General features: G+C 37.3%; 1 protein-coding gene across 1 annotated transcript in view; it reads left to right on the top strand.

Moving 5' to 3' along the window:
• RERG (RAS like estrogen regulated growth inhibitor) overlaps positions 1-18,017 on the top strand; it is a 116,903-nt gene that overhangs the window by 84,372 nt on the left and 14,514 nt on the right. The gene's annotated exons all lie outside the window — the stretch shown is intronic.

Here is an 18,017-nt window from a genome sequence, read left to right as displayed (position 1 = left end):
TTCTTTTATCCCATCCAAAGTATTCTCCTGGGATCCAAAATATTATTGTTATCCAGAAAAACTGCTTGAAAAATCAAAACGAAGAAAGACTAATTGATAAATCACCACCGAATAGTCCATAATTGACACTTAAATCACACCATGTGTCTTATCAACCGTATATTCATCTTAGGATCATGTATATAATAAACAAATGAACATGACAATGATTTGGTGAGCTTTTAAGATGAATTTATTTCAGAACAAAAGGAACAAAACAGATAAAGAATAAAGTGGAATCTTTTCGTAAAATACTCTAGTGAGTGACATAGAAACTTTGTTTCATGTCCATAAATTTCTAGCTGTTACAATTTGGTTTTTCTTGACAACTTACTCTTAGAGAAATTGCTAGCAAGAGAATATATTTGTGTCATTTGTGTTGAAAAAATAAGATTAGGAAAGTGAATCTGGAGTATAACTTCTCAATTTGAATAAATCGATGGGTAAAATATAACACATGTAAGTTTATGACGCTATGAAAAAATGTGAACACACTTTATTAATAGAGGATAATCATCAGTTTGTGATTATGTATACACATATATAACATATATATATAATACATCAACTAGATATTCTTGTAAAATATGTAAAGTGAAGTAATATGAGTAATTTGGAAAAGTTAGAAATAAACTAAATAAGACTAATGGTAGAATAGAATAGTAAATATTATCAACTGAATTCTGTTTCCAACCATACAGTGTTGATGTAGATCAGCGAAATTCATCTTTACATTGCATACGTAAAAATATGTGAATAATGCATTATTTAAAAATTCTAGAATAAAGGTAACTCATGGCTGAGTTAGAAGAAGAGTGAGAATATTAAAGACGCAGAAAAGAACAACAGGGTGAAGAAGCTCTGAAGCCTACTTACCATGTAAAAAAGCTGGACAACCTTTCAATTTCAGCCCTGAAATGTAAAGAGCTTCTAAATCATCACTTCTATCCTTACAGCAAGAGACGAGCTGAACAAACAAGATCAATTACTTTTCTTGGAACAGTCAAAAAAATGAAGTTGCTGAGCAATCTACCATATCCTGAAATCTGGAGAGGAGCAAATATTGAAAATCATAGCCAAGATTAGCTTATCTGGGCAGAAACTAATGGAACTGTGAACCGTTCTCTGTGGATTGTAGACAACATGCAAGAATGGATGGGTAATGTAAGCAGAAAGATAGAAACTTTGTGAAAGAATCAGGAGGTTATGCTGAAAAGGAAGAACTTTGTAAAAGAAATGAAGAATGCCTTTGATGGATTCACCAGTAGGCTGGACGCAGCTGAGGAGAGATTCAGTAAGCTTTAACATATGTCAATAGAAATTTCCCAAGCTAAAACGTAAAGAGACAAATACAGACTATCTAAGAACCATAGGATAATCCCCCCAAAAAGTATAAAATGCACACAGTTGGAATTCCATAAGGAAAATAAAGAGAATGGGGCAGAAGATATAGTTGAGATAATAATGACTAAAAATGTTCCAAAACGAGTAATAGACACCAAAACTATAGTTCCAAAAGTCTCAGAGAACACCAAGAAGGGTGAATACCAAAAGATCTACATGAAAGCACATCATACTCAAACCGCAAAAAAACCAAAGACAAAGAAAATACCTTGAAAGAAACTGGAATGGAGTGGGGTCATCTTACCTATAGAGGAGTAAGTGTAAGAATTCTACAGTCAACTTTTCATAGGAACCAAGTAAGAAGAGCGTGTAGTGACATATTTTAAAGTGTTGAAAGAAAAAAGAAACCCCAACAACCTAGAATTTTATATTAGAAAGGATGTAAACATAGAAATTATCCTTTATAAGTGAAGATGTAAAGATTTTCTCAAACAGAAACTGACAGAATTCATCACTAGTAGAGCTACTGTGCAAGAAATGTACACAGAAGCTCTTCGTGAAGAAGAAAATGATACAGGTCAGAAGCTCAGGTTTACAGAAAAAAAGAAAAGCATTGTAGAAAGAATAAATGCAAACAAAATCTTGTATGTTTCTTATTCTTAATTGACTTCATAGATAACTATTGTTCAAAGTAATAGTGGTAATAATGTACTGAATAATTATAGCATATGGGCAAGTGAAATGAGTCACAGTGATGCCATAAGAGATGAAAGAGAGGTATTGGGAATATCCTGTTATAAAGTAACTTGCATTACTCGCGAAACAGTATAGTTTTATTTTATTCTATTTTATGTTAGTACTTTATTTTACTTAGAGAGTGTGTGCATGCAAGCAGGGGAGGGGTATGAGGAGGGGGAGAGACAGAATCTTAAGCAGGCTACGTGCTTGACAAGTGACAATACCAAATGCTGACAAAAATAGCAACAGAAACTGTCATTCATTACTCGTGGGAATGCAGAATGGTACAGCCACTTTGGAAAACAGTTTTGCAGTTTCTTACAAAGCTAAACATAATCTTACCATAATCCAGGAATCGTGCTCCTACATATTTACCCAACTATCTGATAACTTCTGGCTACATAAATACCCTCATGTGAATGTTTATAGCCAAAACATTATTGCTCCAAATTGGAAGCATCCAAGATGTTCTTCTGCTGGTGACTGGATAAACTAACTGTGGTATATCCATACAACGGACTACTCAACCATAAACAGAAATAAACTTTTGAGCCAGGACATGACACAGAAAAACCTTAAATGCATAGTGCTAAGTAGAAGAACTCAGACTGAACTGTATAATTCTAATCATGACTTGGCATATTGACTAGTGGATAGGCGTAAAGGAGAAGCCATCTGGCTTCACGTTTTTTCCTTTCTGTAGTACTGGAATTGTTCCCTTGTCGGTCCTCCTGTCTCCAGTCTTACCTACATTCCCCCTTGTTCATCTTGGTACTGAAACAGCAGTGACCTTTATGAAACAAAAAAGATGATCGTGACATCTTTGTGTTTATAGTACTTTAATGGCTTCTCATCATGTTAAGCCTAATTTGAAATTTCTTAGTTTGGGTTATCAGCTTTTCAGAATGTGAGTACTTTTCCAGCCCATCTCTCCCAGTTTCTCTCACTTCCACTCTTATTTTGCCAGACTCTAGTTCTCCATACATACTATGAATTTTTAAGTTTCCATTTTTTTTTTTTTGTTTTTGTTTAATGAAGCTAAAAAGATAGGAGTAGGATTGGTGCTTCGTGCTGCAAATGGAGACTTCTATAGGTAGATGTCTGGGCTACAGTCATAGCAACAGCCTATTAAATCTGAAGCAAATGGAGTCTGGGGTACAGGGCATACATGAACAGAGTAACTTGTAAGCTCCCTGTTTCTTTACAAAAGAGGGAGATTATATGAGATATTCCTTTGCTTCTCTGGGATACTTAGTCATTCTGAATCACTTTTATGTCCCAACAAAGTCCAAATGTTTTCAGTTGCCAGTTTCTCATGTGCTCTAGTAAAAACGAAGCATAGAAAAAATTAAGACATTAACACCATATGTATGTCCTCTTTCATAAAAAAAGTAAGTTAAAAATACAAATTTTAGGGAGCCTAGGTGGTTCAGTCAGTTGAGCATCTAACTCTTGATTTCAACTCAACTCATGATCTCAGGGTCATGGGATCGAGCTCCACATCTTAAGATTCTCTCTCTCTCTCTCAATCTCTCTCTCTCTCTCTCTCAATCTCTCTCTCTGCCTCTGTCCTTTCTATTATTGCATACATGTACATTCTGTCTTTTTAAAATAAAAAAAATACAAAATTTATACCCAAATCCCTTTATATCCAAATTCCTTGAAAACTTAGAAAAATATTCAATATAGTACAGATAATTCTATTTAAATGTAATGCTTTGAGATAAAATATTATTTTTAATAAAAAACATAATAAATTATAAAGTATTAAGTTAAAAATTCTAGTTTGGAAAATTTAGTAATTTAATGCTTAAGCATCACTCATAATTAAAATGAATAATAATTTTCAACTTAAACAAAACTGGTTTGAATTCTTGGGCACAGAATCCATAGCTTTCCGTTTATTAACCCTCAAGATACAAGCCAAAAGACAAAACCAAATCAGCTGATTATATATTCCAAACTTAATTCCTCTTATTTCTGTTTTCAGTTTAAATTCAGGAAGAGTTTATTGTTATTGAATCATACAAGTTAATTTTTTAATTTCGAACATCTTTTTTGTTGTTGTTTTATATCCTTTATAAGCATTCCCTAACCTCTACTCCCTATCAAACATGCTAGGAATTATAAGTCATGATTCTGCCATTTTCCCATTCTCATTTGTCATCCTAAACCCAGTTATCAGTATCAAATTAACCTTTACCTTCCTACTTTTTAGGACTTGGGATGCACTGAAGCCAGACTCCCAGGCTAGGTTTTCAGAGACAAGTGTTTGCCTCATCATTCTTAGAGACTATACCATTTATCCTTAAGAAATTCCTCGTGAGGAGAACTGACATCTATTCTCTAACTCTTTCTCAGAGTGATAATTTTGTCAGAATGCAGAACAGGCCAAAATTTCAGGCTTAACCATAATAATTTAAAAGCAGTTTCTAGACCCCCATCTGGAACTAATTTATGTCTCATTTTAATTTGTGGTGTTATAAAGCATTCACTTTTATATTGCGTTAATTTTAAATTTCCATTAAATTGCTCAATTTCTATGTTTTTATGTGGCTTAAGGGTTTTTTATGTCCAATGATTTTAACCTTCACAGGGAGTAGAGCAAGGCAGGTGGGGGCAGGGCGGGGAGGGGATGGGGTAGGAGACAGACTGCTTCAGAAACTACAGCTATATGGACAAATTTTTGTCCCTTGGCTTAATCTGTTAACTATTTTATAGTTTAGCTAGAAATGTTGAGGAGTTGAAGTGGGGAGAACATAGGAAGCAAAAAAGGACATCATGAGATTAAGCTAAACATAGAGTTTTGTGCTAAGTCCTCTTTTCCTACTTTAAACTACCTATATGGGACATCTTAACCATGCCCATTGCATTTACTAATCACTAGAAAGTGTCACCATGGCAATGATCACTCCCTCCAGCTTCAGGAGTATGAAGACGGTTTTCTATGTGATAGCGTCAAGCAGTACTTGGGAGGTGATAGATATTTGACAAACATATGTTGAATGTATGATAGATGAATGGAAGGATAGAGGATAGATGGATGGGTGCATGGATGGATGGATGGATGGAACATTTCTATCTGGAAGTTCTCATTGTGTCTCATGTTCAACATGTTTAAACCTAACCTCACTTGCTCTTAAATCATTTCCTCAATATCTTCTGTCTCAAAGAACAATGCTACCCCAGACTTTTATTTCATATGGACTGACTTCTCTACCTCACTCTCTATAGCTAATCAATGAACAATTTCTATAGGTAACCAGTTCATACTGAGCCATACCCCTACTCAAATTGCTGTGTGTTCATAGACTTCAGAGTGAAATCTAAACTCCTCAAGGTGACATACAAGCATTTTCCTAGTCTGGTTTCTGAAAAAGCTCACAAGTACCTTCCACATAGCTCCACCCTCAACACCACTCAACCTACCCTGAACCACATGTGATTCCTAACTAAACCAGGCTCTCTCATGAAAGAAGCCTTTGAAGATGATGCTCTTTGCTTGGAATGCTCTGCCTAAATTAGTGAGCTTCAACTCATCCAAGACCCAGCTCAAAATTTAGCTCTAATATAGAGTCATTTCTAATATCTTGCTTAGGGAATCTTCTTTGTCTTGCTTTCTTTGGTGGCTAGCACAGCGCTCAATGAATATTGATCAAGTGGATGTGTGTAGAACCCATAGGGGAGTAGGGAGAACAGAAACATTTAATGAGAGAGCCAATGAGAGAGCACTTGAAAATTATTAAATTTAGGTATCAATATTTCTGTTCTGAATGCTGTGTGTACAACTTTGCTCTGAGCCCCTCTCCTTAAGATCTGACATTTTAAGTCACAGTTTGCTGGAGTTTATTGATAACTCCTTTCTAGTTCAGCTCCTCAGTTTCATTTTAAAAATTTTTTTAAATATTTATTTATTTATTTATTTAGAGAGACAGAGCATGAGCAAGGGAGGGGTAGAGAGAGAAGGAGACACAGAATCTGAAGCAGGCTCCAAGCTCTGAGTTATAAGCACAGAGCCCGACGTGGGGCTCGGACCCACGAACTGTGAGACAATGACCTGAGCCGAAGTTGGGTGCTTAACCGGCCAAGCCACCCAGGCACCCCAAGCTCCTCAGTTTCAAAGCATGCCTTCCCACTACAGGCCCTGAGATTCAAAACTGGTGCATTCTTGGTCTCAGCTGCCACTGACAGTTGTTAGTCCCTCACCTGCCGTGACCTACTAGACCAGGCCTCAGTGCCAAGATCTCCATAGTTCACTTTGATTTCAGGCAAAATGGCCCATGTTTCTTAGACGAGGTTAGAATAATCACAGAAAAGAGAGGACTGTTAAAAATAAGAACATGAACTTGGGGGTTGGTGGTTTAGGAAAGACCCAGGAATAAAGTATGAAGGAACAGAAGTGTTGGACCCAGGAGGTGGGGGAATAGGGAAATTTGATTCAGAGTTTTGATTGACAGGAGGCTAATAGAGGTCTAGGTGACAGAGCAAAGAAAGTGAAACTGAACTTCCTCTTATATTTTAGGTAAACCTTCTGGTTGGCTGTCTCTAAGATGGAACAGATGTAGTTATAGGATTGATGCTTTATACATACCACCCTGATGTTGTCTATTACATTTTCTCTTCCACAAAATACAAGTGTTTCCCACCCCCACCAGATCTTTTTTATTTTTCCTGAAAGATGCAAAGACCCAAACTCTCATCTCCTAAAGAACAGAAACTATATCTTATTTTTTTGCCATTTTGCCTAAAATGGTTCCTGACATTCTGTTTTTTGTTGCTGAAAGAATGAACTTGCTAATAACTGAGGAAACTAGTGAGGAAACAGTTGCTTATCACATTCCATTTTATGTCTATATCATTATCTACTTGTTTTCCTCCTTTGCTGCATCCTTAAAGACCTTCTCAAGAGAAAAACAAAAATCTTATTTATATAAGAGTTTCCTTCTTGAAATTCATATTCTCTCTCTGTGTTGCCATGGTTTCTGGTCATGGATGTTCCCTCCACTAAGGATGAAGAAATCTAGTCATGAGCAAAAAATGTGCTTTTCAAAGCATGCCTCTTCATAAAAAGTATGCTCATCTGGAAAATACTATCAGCCATTCAGAATTATATCATATCCATTGAAATATTAAAATATAGTGGTATGTATGGAATATTGGGGGAAAATGAGTTTTAAAGTATACAAACCTGGGCTCAATCTCAGATCTGTCACTTCACTGCTTTGTAAAATAGACAAGTTTATTTACTTTTCAGTTCAGATTTCTTATATGTAAAATAGGACCATTAATTTCTACTTTTAAGAGTGTTTTGAGAAATAAATAAGCTCGTAGTCAGTATTCAATACAAACTTCAGTACAAACTCCCCTTCTGATATTTAGCATTCCAGAATTCCCATTCATGTTTGAATTTAGAACATAACTAAAGCCTAAAGATATTTTTTAAACTGTTTTCATGTATATTTATTTTTGAGAGAGAGAGGGAGAGACAGGAGAGACAGAACAGGAGTGGGGGAGGAGCAGAGCGAGGGAGACACAGAATCTGAAGTAGGCTCCGAGGCTCTGGGCTGTCAGCACAGAGCCCGACGTGGGGCTCGAACCCACAAACTGTGAGATCATGACCTGAGCTGAAGTTGGATGCTTAACCAACTGAGCCACCCAGGCACCCCAAGCCTAAAGATATTTTTGAAGAGTATATACATTTTTAATCCAAGAGCTAATATCACTAATACAGTAGAACCTCGGATTGCGAGTAACTTGTTTTGCGAGTGTTATGAAAGATGAGCAAGCATTTCTATTAAGTTTTAACTTGATAAAGGAGCGATGCCTTGAGTCGTATGTGACACCAAACATCACATGATCACAACTGAGCCATGGTTCTTTTCTCTGTCTTTCGCTATGGGATGGTGGGTGATCTTCTCCCTTGTTTGGATGCTCTGTGTCAGGCCGCGGTGTTTGGCAGAAATCAGTACTTTTTCAGAACATTGGAAGGTACCTACAACTGGCACTAGTGTATTTTTTGTCACTTCAAAGCACCTGTGGACAGTCCGTTACTTTTCCATACAAAAGTAACCTTAGGAATGCTTCGCTTCATTGTAGGCCGGGCTGCCTACAGATATAGACCTTTTCCTCTGTGGCCTTATTGCCAGTTACATTAAATACAGTATATGACAAGAGTTCATTCATACTGTACTGTAGTCAACATCTGTTAGTGATAGTGAAGGTCATCCTACACAATAACCCTCCTCTCTCTGGTCTCCCTGATACCAGCCACAAAGGTTTTCAAAGGTAAGTGTAGGTTAATTTGCTTACTTTATATTTTGTATTTTCTTTATTATTTTGTATTATAGCATAGTATTGAAATCATTTTTATATGAATACTTTTGGGTTGTGGAACAAATCACCTGAGCTTCCGTTACTTCTTATGGGGAAATTCGCTTTGATATGCAAGTGCTTTGGATTACAAGCATGTTTCTGGAGCAAATTGTGCTTGCAAACCACGGTTTTACTGTATATGGATTCTTGGCTCCACACATTTGGTGGATCTTGCCCTTTTTAGTCCATCAAGTTTGCAGTGGACACCTGAACTAGACATTGGACCAGTGAAATGGTGGTAGATAGTCAATGGAAGTTCCTTCAAGGGACTTGGTGTTTAAATAATAAAGACACCCTAGAGTACAGACCTAAGTACAATGGGAATATGGGAGTCAAATAATTTATCCAGGTTTTAATTGTTTTCTCGTTTATATCTCAAATATTTATTGAGCACACGTCACGTATCAGGCAGTGTGCCAGCCACCAGAGGTGAAGATGAATAAGGCTACAATCTCAGAATCTGTAAGACATACAGGAATATAACTTCATATTTATAAGGCAGTTGCACGCTGCCTAAGTTGTTCTATAGTTGTCCTATAATAGAGAAGAAACAAATGACAATTTCATGTCATACAAGGAGTGATTAATGGTTGGGGAAGGCCAGGGAAGACTTTAAAGGAGGTGGTCCTTCACTAGTTACCACAGACCGAAATGCGGTGAATAGTAACACTATCTATGAGTCTGCAGCTTTCTAAACTCATCTGTCTTTGCCCCTTTCTTTGATCTACCAAAGTAGTTCTATCTCCTACTTAATACGCTGACTCATTTTTAGCATATTTGGACTTTCAGGGGTGCCAAGTTAAAAAGGAAATGAGCCTGACAGTATTTATGGAGCACGCAAAAGAAGCTATGGTCTTGCCTTGTATTTAAAATAATAGTAATAGATCCTAAAAGACACCTTAAAGAAACATAAAGTCAACTACATTGACATGATGAAGCAAAACTGCATCATGAGGATGATTACAATGTCTTATGTACGGTTTTATCCACCATGGATTACAGAACGGATAGTGTTTAGTGCTCCACATGGAGGCAATAAACGAAGCTCGTGAATGTTCAGAAGCTTATGTCTAGAAAGTCATTTTTTTCCTAGAGACACTGCAGGCTTCATTTTTGCCAGAGATTTGATTTTAATCTTTTGTAATGAAGTAGCGTAATCAAAGGACCCTGTATCGAGGCTCCTGGGTGCCTCAGTTGGCTAAGCATCCGGACTCTTGATTTCAGCTCTAGCCATGATCTCACAGTTGGTGGGATTGAGCCCTGCCTCCGGCTCTGAGCTGGCAGTGTGGAGCCTGCTTGGGATTTTCTCTCTCTCCCTCTCCCTCTCCCTCTCTGTCTCTGCCCCTTCCCCGCTCACATGCCCTCTCTCTCTCTCTAAACAAACATTTTTAAGAAGTAACCTATATGTAAAGTATATGCAATTTTCACTCCCAAATTTTTCAAATTAAGAGCTTAATAACAGGAGAGGAGTATATTACCGGGAATTGTAGGCCGTTTGATGACAAATTTCTCACCTGTAAAAAAAGAAGATTCTATTAAATGAGTCAGGGTGAGTCACTGAAAGAACGTGGGTGGGGCGCCTGGGTGGCTCAGTCGGTTGAGCTCAGGTCATGATCTCACGGTTTGTGAGTTCGAGCCCCGGGGGTGGCTCTGTGCTGACAGCTCGGAGCCTGGAGCCTGTTTCACATTCTGTGTCTCCCTCTCTCTCTGCCCCTCCCCGACTCACGCTCTGTCTCTCTCTGTCTCAGAAATAAATAGACATTTAAAAAAAAAGAAAGAAAGAATGTGGTTCCTGGGATCAGACCAGGGTGCACACATATTTGAGGAAGAAATGTAAATGATCTGAGCTTCATTTTCTTTGTTATTGCACACAGATACATATACATAGGCCTAAGTATATACATATACATATATTCGGTGCTATAGGACAATGAAGGGTAAAGACACACATTTGTCCCTTGAATAGTCCCTTGAATAGGGGTTAGTGACATTAACCCCCCCCGTGCAGTTGAGAGTCCGTATATGACTTTTGACTCCCCCAAAACTTAACTACTAATAGTCTACTGTTGAGCAGAAGCCTTACCAATACCATTAATAGTCAATTAACACATATTTTGTATGTTATATATCATGTATTGTATTCTTACAATAAAGTAACTAAAGAAAAAAATGTTATTGGAAAAATCATGAGGCAAAGAAAATAAATGTACGGTACTGTACTGAATTTATTGAAAAACTGTGCATGTAAGTGGGCCCACACAGTTCAAACCTGTGTTGTTCAAGGGTCAACTATGTATGTAAAGATATGGCATAACACCCGACCTAACAGTGCATTCTCAATAGATGAACGTGGATAGCGATACTAACAATACTGCATTATTTTTAAATGCTTTCCCGTCATAATGTTTATGATATTGCTTAAGCACATCAGTGTTTAATGAAGTGAGAAAAACAATTCCCAAGTTGTATTAAACTCTCTCACCCTTGTATTGTTCATTATTTTTCAAATACATTATTGATTGTGACATTCATAAAATTCAAACTGAAAGCAATTTAGTGTTGATTTGGCCACCCGTGTTGGCTTAGGAATACACACCGTTGCCTCTTGTTTTCTGCTGGCCAAGTAAAGATTCTGTAAATTCTGTACTGAAGTAGAAAGGGGGAGAAGACAGGGAGGGAGCTACTCTATCTCCCAGCTGCAGCATAATTTTGAGAAGTTTCACGTTTAGGATGCTGTGTAAGTTTATTATAATGTTTCCATGTAGTTTTCAAGCTTTAAGAATTCTATGAAACATTGAAAAATTTTGTTGTAAAAAAATAGAAAAAATTTGAATAACAAGTTGTGAACATACTTACAACCGATAGTGGACTATGACTGTGTGTTTTGTCCACATTTGCCTTCTTTTCCTGTAACAAAAATAGTTGTTTATTTTTCGCAGAATAATTGACACTCTGCGACATAATTGTTCTGAATTTAGCATGCTCTTATGGAAGGTCATTAAAGACTAGTTCATTACCTTACGACTTAAAAGTAACTATATATGGGGTACCTGGGTGGCTCAGTCAGTTAAGCATCCATCAGACTCTTGATTTTGGCTCAGGTCATGATCCCAGGGTCGTGGGATCAAGCCCCACATCAGGCTTTGTGCTGAGAGCTGCAGCCTGCTTGGGATTTTCTCTCTCCCTCTGCCTCTCTCTGCCCCTTCCCCACTTATTCTCTCTCTCTCTCTCTCTCTCTCTCTCTCTCTCTTTCTGAAAATAAATAAACTTAAAAAAAAAGTAACTGTGTATTTTTTATGAAGGTCCTGCAGGTTACAGAATGAAAACCATACACATCACTTAATATATATTCATAATAACTTTTCATTATGATATGAACGTAGTAGATAACAAGCACAATCTTTGAGTCTGCATTAAATCAATGGTTTTCACTGGGTGTGTTATCAGGATTATAGATAAAATCCAAAAGGAATTCAGGTGATGAAGTTCTTTGAAGTACTTAATTGAACCACAGATTCTTTACCTGTCTTAAAAAATATCTGAACTGGCCATTTGAAACATGTGTAGCAGGCTTTTTCCAGAACAATCAGTCGACCACAATTCCATAAGCCTATTATAATTTTCCCATGATAAATGCTTATTGTTGCGTGCTGCTGAGTTTTGAGATAGATTTGTTCAGCAGCAATAACGAATAGAAAGAAAGGAAAGGTTTCACAAAGAAGGTTATATTTGAATTAGATTTTGAAGGATGATTAGGATTTTATTAGTTGGATAGGGACCTTCGAGGCAGCGGTAACAACATGATTAGATGCGTTAAGAGATGAATGTGCATGATATTAAGTAGTACAGTCAGTCTGCCGGGCTGACGTAAGCATAAGGAGTGCTACTGAAAGTAATTGAAATTCAGGTTGCACAGGTCTGTGGGGATCAGAGGAAGGAAAGGAATCAACTCTGACCCACAAGGTGGCTAGCCATCTGTTACAGATGAGAAAGCCGAAGTTTGGAGAGGACAGGTAACTGGAAACTACTTTAACTGATAGAGCATTCAATACACATCAGTGAAAAGACATGGATGTTCCCTTCAGACAAAAGGACTAGATTTTTACAGTAAGGATGCTTCTTTAAAGGACCTATAGAGAAGAACAATAATCACAAATATTTACGCGGTCATATATGCTTAAGTAGCCACGGAACAATTGTATTATATACATTGTTAATCAGGTTATTTCATAAGCGATATAAGTGAAAAATAATGACGTTAACAAGAATTTTTTTTTTTAATTTTTTTTTAACGTTTATTTATTTTTGAGACAGAGAGAGACAGAGCATGAACGGGGGAGGGTCAGAGAGAGAGGGAGACACGGAATCGGAAGCAGGCTCCAGGCTCTGAGCCATCAGCCCAGAGGCCGACGCGGGGCTCGAACTCACGGACCATGAGATCGTGACCTGAGCTGAAGTCGGAGGCTTAACCGACTGAGCCACCCAGGCGCCCCACAAGAATTTTTTTTAAGAATTTGGGCCTAGGGGCACCTAGGTGGCTCAGTGGGTTGAATGTCCAACTTCAGCTCAGGTCATGATCTCTCAGTTTGTGAGTTCAAGCCCCGCCTGAGGTTCTCTGCTGTCAGCACAGAGCCCACTTTAGATCCTCTGTGCCCATCTCTCTCTTCCCCTCCCTGGCTCATGCTCTTTCTCTCTCTCTCAAAAATGAAAATAAACATTAAAAAAAAGTAAATGTAAGTAAAAAGTAACACTTGAAAGTTCTATTGGAATCTCTAGAGTATATTTTTAAATGTCTTTAAGAGCAAAAGAATATCGTGTGTGTTAGTTTTCATTTACCTCAAAAGTTCATTTCTGGGACGCCTGCATGGCTTAGTCCGATAAGTATCCGACTTTGGCTCAGGTCATGATCTCATGATCACACTGTTCACCATTACAGTTCGTGGGTTGGAGCCCCACATAGGGCTCTGTGCTAACAGGTCAGAGCCTGGAGCCTGCTTCTGATTCTGTGTCTCCCTCTCTCTCTGCCCCTCCCCTGCTCACTCTCTGTCTGTCAAAAATAAATAAATGTTAAAAAAAAAAGTTCATTTCCAAAAGTTGATCTACTGTACGGATCATATTCATTGAATTTTCATTTTAAAATGTTATTCTGATCACGAAAGTTGGTACTTTCAATGTCCTCCTCATCTTGATGATGACATCAGAAATTATTTTGAATAACTAGCCCAGACTTGTTAATCTATTTCGAAATGACATAACTATTTTAATGTAGAAATAATGCCTTTTAGCATTTGCTTATAAATGAAATATTATCATTGGATTAAATTCTACTTCGTGAATTTTCCATTTTGTTAAAATCAGCTTTCATAGGTAATCATGAAATGCAATTCCAGTAATATAAAAAATAAACCACATAAAATGAAGAATTATTCATGTTGGTTATAAATTAGGCAAAATGTTCTTTTCTAGATTGACTTTGAGACATATTCACCTATTCAGTGGAAAGGTAGGTTTTCAAGGCAATGGGAAGAAAATAAGATATTTCAGAATGCAGAAACTTCACTGCAACCAATCTAATATGTCAAATCTTAAAACTTCAGGGAAAACAAGATCTTATATCAGATTGCCAGTGGAAATAAAGTTTAGCAAAACCACCCTTTTGCATCAAAAGAAAACCTTTGCTCAGGATACTTGGGATAAAGAGGACCAGGTATTCAAAAGAAAAGTAAATCAATTTTATATAAACCATTTGAGTAAACTCCAGAAGTATAATTTGTAGAAGGATCATGAAATAGCCATTAGAAGGCATTCAGATTATATGTTAATATCACCTTTCAAGGAAAAGTCGTAGAAAGATGGCATGGTTCTGTTGTGAATTCTCTTGGATTGTTTTTTCTGCTTATTCTCTCAATGCCTGGTTATTGTTTAACTGTTAAGAAGAGTGAGCTGTGACCTGAAGTGATCAATCTTTCTCATCTATTTAAGAAGTATTTTATAGTTGGGGCGCCTGGGTGGCTCAGTCGGTTAAGCGGTCGACTTCGGCTCAGGTCATGATTTCACGGTCCGTGAGTTCGAGCCCCACGTCGGGCTCTGTGCTGACAGCTCAGAGCCTGGAGCCTGTTTCAGACTCTGTGTCTCCCTCTTTCTGACCCTCCCCCGTTCATGCTCTGTCTCTCTCTGTCTCAAAAATAAACGTTAAAAAATTAAAAAAAAAAAAAAAGAAGTATTTTATAGTCTACTGTGTGCCAGACACTGTTCCAGATACTAGAGAACAGTGATAAATCAAACAAATGTAATGCCCTTCTGAATATACATTCTAAAGAAGGAATCAAGTAAAATAATAATAATAATGATAATAATAATAAAATAATGATAATAGTAAAATAGCATTTCAGTTGTTTTTATCATCACTATTATTATTATTAGTGGTGGGGATATTAACAATAGTAATAGTAGATTTATGGAATGTCTGACTGGGACAGTGGCAAGAAATGACCTCATCTCCTATTCCACTCACTGTTGCCATTCTGATTTAGCCACACCAGTGGGTCAGCTTGTTGTTCCCTGACCATATCAAGCATGCCTTCCTGCTTTAGGGCCTTTTCACTGGCTTCTCCTTCTCCTTCAAACACTCTACCCCCAGAAATCTTCTCTCATCTGTTTCTTACACCACCTCCTCAATTAGGATTATCTTGGTCACCCTATCTTAAATAATAACTCTTACATCTTCCTACCCCAGTGCCAATACCCTTACCTTGTTCTACTTCCTTTCCCATAGCACTTACTACCTCTAATGTATTATGTAACGTATTTATTATTTTTATTTTTTATCTGTCTCCTCCTGGTAGAGTATAAGCTCTGTAACGTCAGAGATCTTTGAATTGCTTATTGGATTATTCCAAACACCTGAAACAGAACCTGATACAGAGTAGGCACTCAGTAAGTATTTTTTCAGTGAGATGAGGTCAGGAAGAATTTGAGGAAAAAATGTGGAATGAGATGGCTTAAGTTTTAGCAGAAACATTGGCTGCTGCATAGAGAGTAGTTTAAAGGAATTCTAGGGATACGGCTGAAGGAGGGCCACCCCAAGGAAACAATTGCATTATCGTTAACAGGTGAAAGCATGTGATGAGAGAGTGGTAGTGATGGAGGAGGTGAGACCTGCAAGATATGTCCCACGTAAAAGTTATATTCCCTAATAAAATTATAATCAAATTTGTGGGTAAATAATACTGAAGATTGATGGTTACATCAGTAGGTGGTGAATGTTATTTAAGCACCTCAAACAACAAAGTAAGTAATCAAGACTTTAACAGCTATCACTTCCACGTATACAACATTATTTTCATTCTTTAGACTGACAATTTGAAATTAAAATATTTTTTAAAACTTAAAAATACAGACAGTGCATTTGTCTTTTCCATGAATAATCTGTGTAAGAGAGATAAAAGCATGTCTTCCAAGAATAAACATAAGGCATGTCAGTTTTTCAGTATGGTTTTGCTGGGGTTTTTTGCTGTATTTGAAATAGACTAAATTTTGTTTAAAAAAAACATATGATCCTATTGTCAAAATAGCCATCAAATAATAATGTTCATCTCTTAAAAAGAATATTAGGAATATTTAGATTGATATCAGTGATTAAGCCTAGCAACACTGCCCCATTGGAAGGTACCTTCCTGAAACGGAGCCAATAACCCAGCAGCCAGCAGGAACAGCTTCTCAAAAACAAACATGACATCTCAAAGGTCACGAGAATCCTCTTTGTATTCATAGAACAGCTTCCTTAGAATCCAACCCCAGAGCTAATTTATTCTAATATGAGAAAAAATTCTAACAGGCTCATTCATGTGGCTCATCAGTCTTTGGAATGATAAAAGTCACAAAGGAGATGTACAGATGGGTTGGTTATGGGAAGTGGTCTCAGTGATCGTGGCAAAAAGAGAAAGCCATTGTTTTCGAAGGAGGAAAAAAGGTGTGTGTATGAATACATATATTCAAGAGCTAAAACCATTTAAGCCCTAGCACTCTTGAGCTGTGCTGCCTTGACCATTCTTCGGCTTTTCAAAGTATTGCTGTGTAACTGCACAGGGCACTAATCCAGGTTGTTAACTAAGATCCAGACATTTTTAAATGATTCAGTTATGTTCAATATACTCAGTTTTGAAAGGCAATGGAAAGCCTAATGCATTGTAGAAAGATTTCGTTGAGAAGTAATTAAAGTTTAAATGGCCTCAGAATCAGGGAAGTTCAAACTTCAGCTATGTGAAACTTTATTAATTTTAATATCTCATTGCTTCAGGATGTCAGATAAATGAATTTTTCTGGTCCAAACCTTTCGAGTTAAAACTACATAACTCTAACAAATGGTAAAACTCAATAGTACAGGCAGTTATGTTTACTAATGTGCTAATTTAAAAACAGAAAAATAATTGGCTACTGCTTACTGCTTCTTACATGCAAAAAAATGCACCCTCAAGAGAGTGAACAGTGACAGACTCTGAAAATTGCAGATGAAGCCACAAGTACACTTACTGTGGGAAGTATTACAGGGTCAGTGGCCTTGCTACTTTAGGCACTGCAAATATTTTGGCTTAAATTCAGACTCACACTCTGTAATTAGAAAAAACATTGTACTTTCAGGCTCCAGCCAAGCCACATATGTTTGTGTTCTGTTTTGAGGTTCTCATTGCAAATTGCACTGTGATCTTTCACATAAGGCACTATGGTAGGGATGACAGACTTCTGTTGATCTTAACAGTGGCAACAGACAAAGGACAGACTGATGGCAATACCAGCTGACTAGCTGTATTTCTTCAAGGAGTAGCTTTGGGTTACTGCATACAGGGCATTTCAGTAAAAATAAAAATACTCTCATAATAGATATTTTTTTGACTATAAAATATGATAGACATTGATTCTTTTGTTAGGATCAGTGAGATTCCCAGGAAGACCACTAAAGGTCTGCAGAGGGCTCACGAGGCTGCTGAAATTATCTGCCAAAATGTGTGTATATACATTTTACCGGGGAAAAGATTCCAAGCTTTCGTTCCACTTTCAAAGTGTCTGTGACACCCCTTTCCAAAAAAAAAAAGTTTTTAAGGAGATTAAAAGCCGCTGCTTTTGCTACACCTATAGGAAAATGTTGAGCATGTGTCCCATCAGGTTTTAAGGACAATAAAGCCTCCTCCAATTATGCCACCTCTCCTTCTGTCATGGGCTTCCAGTCACGTATTATCTAGATGGCCCAGGCTTCATATTTAGTTTAGAACAATAGATAAATCACAGGCTTTGGAAGTTGACTGCTTAGACTCAAATCCTGACTTGGCCACTAACTAGTTCAGTGAGCTCAGTTAAATTTGTTAAGTTTTCAGAGCCTCAGTTTCCTTATTTGAAAAATGGGAATAATCACAGTATCTGACTCATAGGGAGGAGGTAAGGGTTGAGAAGATCATGTAAGTGAAGTGTTAGCCCAGTTCCATACCCTAACTCTGACTGTATTATTTCATCAGTGTTACCTTTGATGA

Source organism: Panthera onca, chromosome B4, assembly GCF_046562875.1.
Source record: "Panthera onca isolate mPanOnc1 chromosome B4, mPanOnc1 haplotype 2, whole genome shotgun sequence".
Lineage (NCBI taxonomy): Eukaryota > Metazoa > Chordata > Mammalia > Carnivora > Felidae > Panthera > Panthera onca.
The sequence above is the reverse complement of the archived record's forward strand: the minus strand, read 5'-3'. Positions and strand labels throughout refer to the sequence as shown.